The sequence below is a fragment of the Pezoporus flaviventris genome, unplaced genomic scaffold (genome assembly GCF_033815535.1).
Source record: "Pezoporus flaviventris isolate CSIRO_AGI_PZ_B2104156 unplaced genomic scaffold, CSIRO_AGI_Pfla_v1 ptg000001l, whole genome shotgun sequence".
NCBI classification, from domain to species: Eukaryota; Metazoa; Chordata; class Aves; order Psittaciformes; family Psittacidae; genus Pezoporus; species Pezoporus flaviventris.
Genome location: NW_026892549.1, coordinates 3,811,442 through 3,823,518, shown reverse-complemented (window position 1 = coordinate 3,823,518; position 12,077 = coordinate 3,811,442). Strand labels below are relative to the sequence as shown.

The 12,077-nt window shown below is 40.3% G+C and overlaps 2 protein-coding genes and 1 long non-coding RNA gene across 3 annotated transcripts in view; all 3 read right to left on the bottom strand.

Annotated features, from left to right (window-relative positions):
- EPB41L5 (erythrocyte membrane protein band 4.1 like 5) overlaps positions 1–12,077 on the bottom strand; it is a 465,429-nt gene that overhangs the window by 125,465 nt on the left and 327,887 nt on the right. The gene's annotated exons all lie outside the window — the stretch shown is intronic.
- RALB (RAS like proto-oncogene B) overlaps positions 1–12,077 on the bottom strand; it is a 410,529-nt gene that overhangs the window by 207,828 nt on the left and 190,624 nt on the right. The window lies entirely within an intron of this gene.
- Positions 2,013–4,010, bottom strand: LOC133272617 (uncharacterized). Its single transcript, XR_009744578.1, has 2 exons — positions 3,832–4,010; positions 2,013–2,263 (listed from the first exon to the last, which is right to left on the bottom strand). It is a non-coding gene; the product is annotated as an uncharacterized LOC133272617 (long non-coding RNA).

The window sequence follows — 12,077 nt, the reverse complement described above, 5'->3', positions numbered from 1 at the left end:
CTGGGATTAGAGCTACGGAGCTGCTGTTCCCAGGCACCTAGATCCCTGTTTCCTAATTCTAGTTAATAGGAGACCTTCTGCCTGCTTTCTGCCTTAAGCCAGTAAAGGAGAAGGCAGGGGGAGGAGCAGGGGGAGAAAACCCTTTGCAGAATATCAGATCCTCTCTCCTAACCTTTCCTGGATGAATAGAGACGGATTGTGAATCGTGCAAACCTAACATCTTCTAGAACAATGAGGCCCTTCAGCGATAACAATAGTACTAATCATAATAGTAGGCAGCTCCAGCCCCTTTCTATCATGTGCAAACAGTTGGGGCAGAATATGAAATTGCTTTAGAAATAGATACTGACTTCCCCCCCCCCCCCCCCCCCCTTTCACTTGCCTACTAAGAATAGCCTAATTTATTCATGCTTTTATTTGGCAACAGAAACTAGGCTGACCTGCCTCCCTTTTTATTCACACAGATAAAAGGGCTTTGGCAAAAAGGCAGAGGACACTCTCTGCATTTAAAGGTGTCTAGTGTTGCTCTCCAAAGGAATGACAGAATGGTTACTGCTTCTTTCATTGGTCCTTCTCTGCTCTCTGGCCTTCATCTCTTTTCTCTACCACTTTCTTTGGGGCTGTTCATGCCATAAAACTAGGTTAAATCTGGGGCGGAGGGGAGGGAAGAGAGTAAAAGAAACTCAAGTGCCTTCAGCATCTTGTTCAGAATAGTGTGGCACTGTGCAGCTACAGAGGTCCTATGTGTAACTCAGTCTTGGAGCTGCAGGAAGAGAGCATGATTTAGAGATTTTGTTGAGAGTGTGTGTGTTTGTTGGGGGCAGGGAAGAAAGGGGGCTGAAAAAGGGCTTGCTTTAACCCTTCTTTTATCTTTGTATAACAAGAGCTGCTACTCAGAAAACAAGAGTCATTGAAGAAACACCTTGCATACCAAAACCAATCCATATGAGACAACCTCACTGTATATGTCCCTCTTACGTCCTCAGCTGTGTACTCACAGCAGAGCCCTCCCGAGGAGCACATGCAGCCAAGCCATTACGCTGAAGACAGATAACAGAAAAGTTAATTGCTAAGGACAAACACAGGGATCTTTCAAGCTGGACAAAACCCATGTGTAACCAAACACAGCTTCAGTGTCTGCCTGTGTGTGCATCCACTTGGGTGAGCAAAGACCAGGGCTATCTGTTGTTGGATAGGGGTAAAAAAGCTTCTGTCTGGGTGAGTAAAGTTCAGCTGCTCCCTGCTTGATTAGTAAAACCTCAGTCTAAACAATAATTTTTAAAAACCTATCAGAGCTGGTTGGTCATGTGTTTTGGCTTTCCTGATGGGGCTGCAGAAAAGCAGTGGCACTGCCTGACTGTTGTGCCAGGGAGTATCTGCACAAGATAGCTACAACCACTCACCCACAAAGCTACTAGAGCCTCACCTTCTTTCCATGGTAATTTTAGAACTGTTTCAGGTGACTTTTTCCCATGATTACTGCTACATTTAAGGTTCCCTTTTCTCTTGAGTTTAGGTCATTGCATGCAATATATTTGTGTAAAACTTGATACAGAAAGTCACAGAAAAAGGAGGCAAAGTAATTGTCTATATCTGAAAAAAACTAATGCTGAAGGTGTTGATGTGCAAGACTAGCTTAACAATATATCCTGCACTTTTAAAATCAACCACACCCACCACAAATCAATACTTTCCCTACTGAACATCCAACTCCTGGTATATAATTCAAATCTATCACCCAAGTGACTGATTTTGTTCCTTCTGCACCTTTTGGGCTACCTTATTTTCTCAGATATGCCAAAATAAATATGAATTCAGCAGATATATTATGGCTCACTCCACTGTAACTGAGAGCAGAATGTGATTTGTCTTCTTCTCAGATGCATTATTAAGGAAACTAGTGGGAGCACAGATTTTCCTGCTATGTTATCACATGATAAGGTCGAGTTGATCTGCAAAGTGAAACCTTTCAGAATTTTATTTGGCAGTTTGCTTTAAAACATCAAGTGGTAAATGGTTTCTGCTCTATTTCAGTTCTCATGAACACAGTTCTTTTACAACTGAACCCTTCAACAGGTTAGCAAACATTGTATCTCTGCCAAGACATGCCATTTCTTTTTTTGTAGAATACTTCTTTTCTTCACTCCTCTGCCAACCCTTTTCTCCACACACTGCTTTCAGATTGCCAAGACGTGATCGTGTGCTTTAAAGTTGATTTTGGAATTACTTGGCATATCTTCTTAGCTTTCATCTATTTTTCTATCTGGAAATACAATAGAAGGCTTTGACTTTGGAGATTATTTTTTTTAAGCACCTTTTTTGAGAACCTATCAAAGTGCTAGCTACCACTGATTTTGTGTAAAAAACTAAACCATCAGGGTTAATATTCTTTTCCATATACAGTTGAGACAGGTTGAAACTTCAAAGCTAAAATACAAATTTAACCTCCCTGCAAAGCTCAGGTATTGGCATCTTCTTATCAAGGTGAAAAATGAGATGTAAAGGGGAAGTCTTATGCAAGAGTAGACACTCTAATCCACTCCAGCACTGTCCAAGAGGGATTCCCTAGTGCATAGATACCGTTTAACCATATAAACTATACCAGATTGGGCATCCAGAGGGTTGTGTCCTTAAGAAGCCTATTAGTAGAGTTAAAGGCACAATTAGTATCTGTGCCCCTGTCATCTCTCATTTTGTTGCACTAGTAGGAAAATACCGGTCTCACTTCTCTCTCTGATCAAAAGATCTTTCTGAGTCCTTGACTCATTCTGGTAGCTCTGTCCTAAATGCTGTTTCTATTTTTTCCACACACTCTGTGAAGTTTAGCCTCAGTAACCCTGGAGTTTTTTCCCTATCTTCCTACTCCTTACACAGCCAATAATCATATTTGCCATTTTAAGAGTCAGCATCTACATCCTGGTAGGAGTTCTTGAATGAACTTCACTGGCCTTCCATTCTCCACATGCCATTCACTAGCTGTCTTTATGTTGGGTTGCTTCTTCAGTGTCTTGAAGTATTCAGATGCAAAAATATCACATGAGCCACCACATGTCTGTTTACAGCCTTCCTTCCATTGCCTTGAGCTCAATATAAAAATATGCTCATTTACATAACCTGTTGTCAGACATGCATACTTAAAGGCTAACCTGGCCACACAGCACACAATCATGAGCTTGCTTGCCAAGGCTTTCCACTCCTACTCTTTGTAATAGGTTTCAGAAGCATCTACAGAAATCAAAAATACCTCTTCTGTCACAAGAACACAGGATGACCAAACACAGAACAGCTTAGAGCTGCATAAATGCCATATATTTATAGACCAAAGATCAATAAAATACCTATATTTATGTAACTGGAACTGATAACACAACCCAAAATAGAGATATTCTCTTCAATCAGTTCTTGCCATAAGCACTGGCAACTAACCTATCCTATGGAGGAATGACCCTCAAGTAAGGTTTTGTGGAGTGTCAGGTGCAGTCTATCAGCCAGAACAGTTTAGGCTTCACCATGTAGAGAATGATCCAGGATTTTGGAGTGAGAAAGTGTTTTTTTATGCTCTTTCCACCCCCTTCCCATGGGCTGTTGTTACAGGTTTGGTGGGATCAGTGAAGGGCTCAATGCGTGACAACAGAACAGTAAAAGCTCTGCAGGTTCAGCAACTCTTCCTAGCAGTAGGGAGTCTATACTCTCTCAAAAATAGTCCAAAACCATCACCCCAGGGTACAATATGAAGAAAAATAAGCTACTCAAAACATGCAAAAAAAATCTAAGTAAAATGTGAATTTGTTAATTTTTCCCAGAAGAAACATATAAATCACTTGCTACCACCTGTTGTCTTCTGCCAGTTGAAGGACAGTGGATTTTAAATTCAACTCCGCAAGTTTTTTGAAATTCCTGATTTCATGCCTCAAACATTTAATTGCTTCTGACTGCCTTCAGGAGTTGCACTGGAAGAAAAGCCGTTGTGCAAGGCAGCTGGGAGATCTCAAGCAGTTCCAACTTTTCTGAGTTAATTCTATAGCCTGAAAGCAAGCCAAGATCTTGGATTAACACTAGAAGGGCGAGGATTGTGGCTTCAGAGTTTGTTACAAACAAAAGCACATTGTCAGTGGATAGCATCAAATGGTACTTTCAGTGAACCAACCTTGATACCCTGAATACTTGAGTGAAAGCATACCATGGCTGCCATTTATTTCAGGGCATCATCAAACTCTGGTGTTGTTGCAAGCCCATAGGGAGTCAGGGCATTTGTAGCTTAGCAAAAAAAGAAATGCACGCATGCACACTTATTCTCCTCCTCCTCCCCATCCCCCTCTCACCTCCCCCAGAAAAAGCCCAACCAAACCCAAATTCCCACACTGCATATAAAACCAAACAAAAATTTACCCTGCATAGGTTAGTTTTCAGGACCTTACATGCAGGACCATAATCAGACTCGTGGAAATTTTAGTCAAATTAAAGAGCTGTGTTTTATACATTATACATTATGCTTATTTCAGACTGCAGTAATCATTCCCCCAGCCAATTTTTCCTTAAGATGGCAAGTTAGCAGTCTACCTAGTTTTCCCCCTGACTCCCAGAAGCCTTAACAATGTGTAAATTCAATGTGGGCCATATGCAGTTTATTTAACCTCTCCAGGTGTTCTGGGAAAGGACTTTTAGCCTCCTGCTGATCTAATTTCATCTTCTGTCTTCACCTTTCCCTTAAAACCACAGCAAAACTATTAACTTAGCCTCAAAGCAAGTCTTCAAAGCAGCTTGTCAATATTCCTTAAAGAAAAACTGAATAGATCAACTTCCTTTTCTTTTTCTTTTTTTTTTTCCATAAACAACCTGATATTGGGATCTAAAATGAGCATGGTATTAAATTTCTGTTTTATTTCATGCTCAAAGTGCATGGAGTAATCTTTATGGTAATGAATGAACAGTCAGAGATTAGGAGTACATCAGCTGAGGAGTTGAACACAGCCCCCATGAGAAGAGGGAAGAAGAAAAGAATAATCAGCCTATGAATACAGGCTTTATTATGATAGTACAGTTCTAGAACATCTAATTTATGATTTGAGTAGAAAGATTTATGCACTATTAGTTCCAGATTTCATTAGATGTATGCACAGTTATGATAAGGACGTGCACTTCCTCGGAAGCTTGTCAAAAAGTCTATGAAAATTATGCATACTGAATTCCCCAGGCCACAGACCACATGTCTAACATGATGGCTTCTCAGGCAGACCATGTTCTTCTCCTGGTTTGTCCTTAGAAAACAAACTCAGCAGGTAGAGCTGTTTTTTTTCTCTGTCTTTATGAACCCCAGCACAGTGGGATTCCTATAAATTGGGATTTTAGAGTGTTAGGATAATGCAAATAATAAAATCAAAACAATAACAGCATGAAACAATGCAGGAAACCATATTCGGCACTGTACGACATATCTAGCTTGCAAGAAATCTTAGCCAACTAAAACCTGCCCTTTGCTTTACAACTTCCCCTGTAACGTCTTGAGAATGCATTATTTTGAAGTTGGGACTGCGACAAATAAAACCTCTATTTTTTAGTTTGCATTGTGTAGGATGGTTTCTTTTTTTGAGAATACAGAGAATTTAATCATCTACTTTCGGAGACTGGACTTTTGGTCAAGAACCCATGGCCTTCAACATCCAATGTGAAGTCTTGAGACAGAACAAATATTTCTGGGGTGAGTACCAGAACATGCCTTAGAGTTCCCTGCATTCCCTGCATTCCCTAGAGTTCTGAGGATGCTTCTGTGTGATCTACTTTCTAGATCAGCCCATTTACATTTGGGGGCTCCCAAATCTGAGCAGCCTCACCATTTATTTTATCTTCTAAGAAGTATGACCCAGCTGCATGACAGGAATTGACAGAAGTATCAGGGAGTAGACATAGCAGATGGTTTAGTGGGAGGTGTCCCTGTCCATGGCAGGGGAGTTGGAGCTAGATGATCTTAAGGGCCTTTCCAAGCCTAACTATTCTATGATTCTATGATACTGCTATACCTCCAGAGATGAATGGTTTTAGCTGCAGTTGTTTTTAGCCAAGAGGGAAGGAGCACAGCCTACAGGAGGAAGGAGTTTGGAGGAGTCAGCTTGCTCCTGGCTTGACTGGTAGTTAAGTAACACTATACACAGGACATAACTAGTCATCAGGTCACGAATCTCTGCATATAGTTATTTTTATGAGAAGCCAAACACCTTTGTCAAGCCTGATGTCATTTTATGTAAGATAATTGGTAAATAGGCAATAAATGAGAATGGAAAATAACATTTCAGCACCACAAATCAGCAAAGGAAATTCATTGTTTATGATGCATTGCTCAGAGCCTTGGTATCCATATCTACATTTTGAGACATGAAAGATTCACTAAACACAGAAAAGATCATTCATGGGATGAACATTTTGGTGATTCCAACGTAAAGGACTGGTCTTGGCTACCAGCTTTGTGAGGAGCCGTGACTTCTCATCCTTGGGCATGCTGCATGAGGATCTCCAGCCTCCCCAGCCAGCTCCCAGATTCAGAAGGTGCGAGGGCACAAAGCATGTCCCAGGAGGCATTGAGGAAAAGACCTGGATTTCTATGCAGAGAACTGGCTATCATTTTGGATAGGTTTATTTACATCAGATCTGCCAGGGAACAGGTAGCTGAATTTTACAAGCGCTCTTATCCAGCACAAAATGAAAGAGCAAGCAAGGATGCTGGTAATAGCCAGGCTTTGAGCAACCAAGACATGCCCGTTACTTTCCTTTTCAGTAGGAGCTATTTTCCTTATCTGTATTTGTGAGCTGGATCTTGCCGTTACACTGGGTCCCACTGTAGTTTGTTTTATCGTGATGGTAAAATCAGCAGCAGACCCAAGGGACAGCCTGGTACCAGTCACTCAACCCACGGTGGTGTTATAAAGCAACAACCTTCTGCCTTGTTAATGTGCAAGCCTTAAGCAATCTAAGATACTGAGAAAAGAGCAAAAAGCAAAGATAAGAAACAATAGCATAACATTAACTTCTGGATCATTTAATACCACTCTAGTAATTTTCTAGTCTCTGTGTGCCAATTTTAAAACTGAAAAAAAAAATAATTATCATATTTCTTCGTATACATCCCAGGAAACTGTACCAGGTACTTCCAGTTTGTCTCTGCTGACTTCTGTTGACTTCTGCAAGACGATGAATGAACACATTGAGGAATAGAGCCATAATTCTGATCCAAAATCTAATGCCAGCTGGAAACAGAGAAATTATGATGTTGGATTTGTCAATGGGGATGTCAACAGCAGTAGCACGTAAAAGTTTTATGAAATACTCTTCTTGCAGTCCACCAGATCCTGTAAAAGTGCTCAAAGGTTGCCTGTTTGAATCTAATCTAAAGCTCTTTAAATTAGTAGAAGTTTAATAATAGGCTTTAATGATCTCTGGATCAGAACTTTTAACGATAAACATGTCTGGAACAGCAAATTTTACATCCCTTAAAAGTAAATATTTTGGTTTAAGCTCCTCTTCTCCACAAAAATCTAAGAAATAGACTGTGACTAGCTTGCCTGTTGGACAGATACCTTTGATTTTCTTTGTGAATTATGGGCAAATAATATAACCAGTAATTTGTAACCAGAGTTAAACTGAAATCTGGGTACACTGACATTTTTCATCTTGGCCATTATTTGAGGAAGAAATTGGCTACAGGCTGGCATACCATTTGCCTAAAGTGTATTTCATGCTGTTGGTTTTGTAGTAGCAGTATTTAAGAATCTGCCAGGGAGTTAGTAAAAGTAACTATGTTTACTAAGAGTAATGCTAACTAAACAGCTCCAGACAAAGACTCCTATGCTTTACAAACCTTTGCACTCTGCCAGAAGAATGTGGGAAAAGAGTTAATCAATAAAAGACAAAACAGACACATTACCTCATCACAACGAAAACTCCTACAACCTAAATACTGATCCAAAAGGAGGAAACTGAACCAGTGACTCCAGTGATAGGAGTAAAACTTTGGTACCAGCAAATGCCCCACTCTAGTTAGAGAAATATTTGGCTCCCAGTAAAGTAGCAATCTCTGGTTTTGTCCCACAAAATGAAGATGATAGAGATAAAAAGCAAACACAAAACTGAACTGTTTTTAAAACAGAGTGTGATATCTAGGCCAGACTATGCCTTACAAAATATTTGTAGATAGCTGATTACAGAGAAACATCTGTCATAATTCTGGTCTCTATGTGCTACCATACCCTAAGGTAGAAATAATACATGTCAATTACTAAAAAGCTGGCAAATCGTGTAACTGTATGTCAGTGTATTAGCCACAAAATGTGCATGTGGGTATGAAAGAAGAAATTATTTTAAGAAAGAAATAAAAATTACTTTAAAGCTATGTTCTCTTCCTGAAATGAGGCTTTCTTTCTAAGTCATACACTTTTCTAGAAAGCTCACTGTGCACCATAGGGACTTCTCTCTGTACCCTTTAACACAGCACAAATGTTAGTCAGCTGTGCAGACAGTGAGGCACAGACACTGCCATTTGAAGTTCAGTTTCCAAGATTATGCACAGTATATTTTGCTCCTGACAGTCATGCCTACTTTGTGCAGCACTGTCAAGATTTGGTCCTTGCTACCATCAAAAGTGTCAGGAGCAATAAAAACAGTCAACCAAAGCTTTCAGCAGGTAGAAACCACTACACAATACTCCTCACTTTTTAACTAGAACTGAATTTCTCAAACTTTCTATACACTCAGCACAAATTAGGGTTTGATTCAGACTTTAGGCAAATGCAAACAACAGCCCCAGACCAGACAACTCCATGCACAATGCTCACCTACTTACAGAAGCTTGATCATTTGAGTGTGCTACAGCTCGCCTGTCGTTCGCTTCATGCTGCTTTTGGAGCTGTTTTTTCCATTTGTTTGTGTTGAAGGCTGCATTTGTTTTCTTTCCTTGTACTGAAAAAACTGGAGTACTGTTGACAGTAAAATTATTAGGCCCTTTACCCTAAAGTTGTCAACCAGTCTTGGCTGTTAACAGATCTAACAATTAGGTAATTAAAAGTATGATTGACAGGCAAACAGCGAAAGAAACCAAACCTGTTATTGCACCCCTTCAGAGCAACAAATAAACCCTCTGTACGTTTTCAGTATTCACTGGCTTCAAGAGGCCTAATTATCCCTAGTTGATGAGTATGTGCATAGCATTCAGAAAGTGTAAGGTTTTCATGTCACTTTTTTTTTTACTTTTTTTTTTTTTTTTTTTTTAGCTAGAGACCTTTTTCTCATACGTGTGCACGTTTTCAGTATAATGCTAAAATACTGGATGTCACCCTCAGTGCTGGAAATAAGCCAACATATAATAATATCCTATCAGGAATGCTTAGGAAAAATAAATCACTCCAGAACCTTGGAGTCAGTGATACAAGTGCTATTTCCCTGTCAGAAGCAGGCAAGCGCATATGTTTAGTGCTGCACTTCAAGGTATGCAGTCAGAGCTGGTCCCATACGGGACCAGCCTATATCTGATAGTAACAGAGCTGTCACCATGCGTTTCCTATTTTCTGCAGTGTGTGATTCTGCACCCCGCTGTGTATCTCCTTGGTGGCCACTGATTTGATATGACATATTCTGAGAGGCAAAACACCTGGTGATGTATTTAAAATAAAACTAAAAACTTGTTGCTCTTTTCCAATTTAGACATCTAAAGAGAATTCTGCACCGTATGGGATCCTTTAATTTTTTATTCTCTCCTTTTCCGATCGCATTCTCTGCCTTTTAGAGACACAGACCAGGCAATAAATCTGTGTGCTTCGTTTTTGGTGGGCATTGTTCAAAGGCTGATTTGTTAGGTGTAATTACATTCACAGCAGTTTGAAAGAATTGTGCTAAGCTGCCTGCCCTTCAGCTGCAAGCCTTGGTTTACAGTACACCCTATTAATATGCAACTGGGCAGACAGATGAAATGCCCTCAACAGGTCTTAGAAGTTTTCAACATCTTAGTCCACTAACTTTGTAAACATTGCTTAGCTCTGGGAGCAGGGACTGCTGTGCTGCACAAGCAATGCTGTTCTGAGGGAACAGGAATTGAGGCTCACAATCCAACTGAGAGCCCAAAAGACACCTGAACAGCTCCAGGGACAGATATTTACCTTTTCCTGTGGCTAACAATCTGAGCTTGCAAAACCAACTCTTCTGGCCAAGCAGAACTCACCACATACAGCCAGGCTAAGAAAGGAGGGAAGAAAAAAAACGCCTCTAAAACACTATCCCAGCAACCTTGCTCAGCGGGGCCAGGACCTCTGGGTCTTCAGACTAAATGACATCAGAGCAGGTGACTACACATGGGAGGGTTTTTTCTGAACAATAATCAAGACAGATGACAATACAGCTCCATGGCTGTCTCTCTCCTCCCACTGAATTTCCTCCTCTTCCTACACACTAGCGTATCTCTTTCATGTCCTATTCAAAGCAGCATTTCAAACTAAGAGATGCAGTTAGAAATGGCTAACTGGAGGGAGACTGTTCTCTCGAGCAGGATACAAAAATGGAGATGGTGAGGCCTGCTATACGGGAGGTGATTTTTTTTTACCCATTATTTTTACAATCTCAGCCAAACCCGTCACTAGGGATGAGATGCAGAACAACTGTTACTGCAATACCTGCAGTTTCTTAGCTTCCCTGCTCCCTAATTAATGAAAAAACCCCAACTTCACAGGCTTTCCAGAGCTGTAATAATCTCACCACCAAGGCTGACACACAGACAAAGCAAAATGCAGAGGTTGCCACAGAGGAGCAGAATTGCCCACCCTCATTTTCTGATGAATTCTATACATAGTACTGGAAACTACTCCCGCACTCAACCCTTCTCCCCTCTTGTATTTCACTGCATCTCCACCTTGCTTCAAAACACCTCTGTGACCCACCACCAACTTGGAAAAACACATCACCTCTTGTGGGATCTGGACAAGGGGAAAAACACATTGCAGCAAATACTGAGCTGTGCGCAGGTGGTCTGCCAGCAGACACCTCTCATCTTTTGAGACTTGAGACATTCCTCTTGCCTTGTGTCAAACACAGCTGGAAATGGTACAGAAGTTACTAAGGATAAGGAAAGGCTGGGTATACAGTCACATCACTGTTCTTTCCTCATGCAGCCAAGTTAATATAAAACAAAAAACAAAAAACAAAAATACACCTTCCTTGAAGTTTGAGGAGGAAAGTGTGTTTTTTAAGTGTCAAAGCTACACATACATAGAGAAAGTCAAAGGTTAATTACAGGGAATTAGTTAGCCAGAAGCTGTGTAGAAGCAGATTTATATCTATAGAGCAGAGAGAATGGCTTAGTTATCAGGGCAGGGTTTGACCTAAGGGGAATTAAAAACAAAACAAAACAAAAAAAACCTAAAGATCAAGTCTCTGGCTCTCTGTAAGATTTAAGGATGAGAAAATTGCCTAAGTAACAAGCTATTTTTATGCCATCTATTTTAAACCTCTCTATTCATGAGATGATTCTTCTTTTATTCATGCTCCTTCGATCTATTATACAGACCATAGTTGCTGAGCTACTACATTTTAAGACCATGCAAACTGTAAATATTGGTTTGTATTAAAGACAGGTCTGAGTCACAGGATTTAGCATTTGAATCCAGACTCAAACTTTTCGAGGTTCATAGGTGTTTTGATTCAGGCCTGCTCAAAGGCCTTAACTCTGCAAGATGCAAAACACTTTCAGCTCCCACTGAAGTCTAAGGTAGTTGAAAAGCCTCTGTACTTTGAAGGGTTGGGCACATAATTTAAAAATCTCTGTTAAAAAAAATCCCCACCACACAACGCTCTCTTCAATGATCTATTATTTAAGGGGCATGAATTTAATTACTTACTGTAACTAAGCTCAAGAAAGTTAGTCTTCCCACTTGGAAGGATACCAAATTTCCACGTCTGCATATAGGCACAATCACATACAGTGTGACCTTAACAAGATTTATGGCGTGGTTTATTAATTCTCTAAATTGGCTCCATAAATCTACACTAGCCCTCGCTATTTAGCTGAGTAAACGGTCTTTGATCTGTGCAGAAAGAAGAAACAT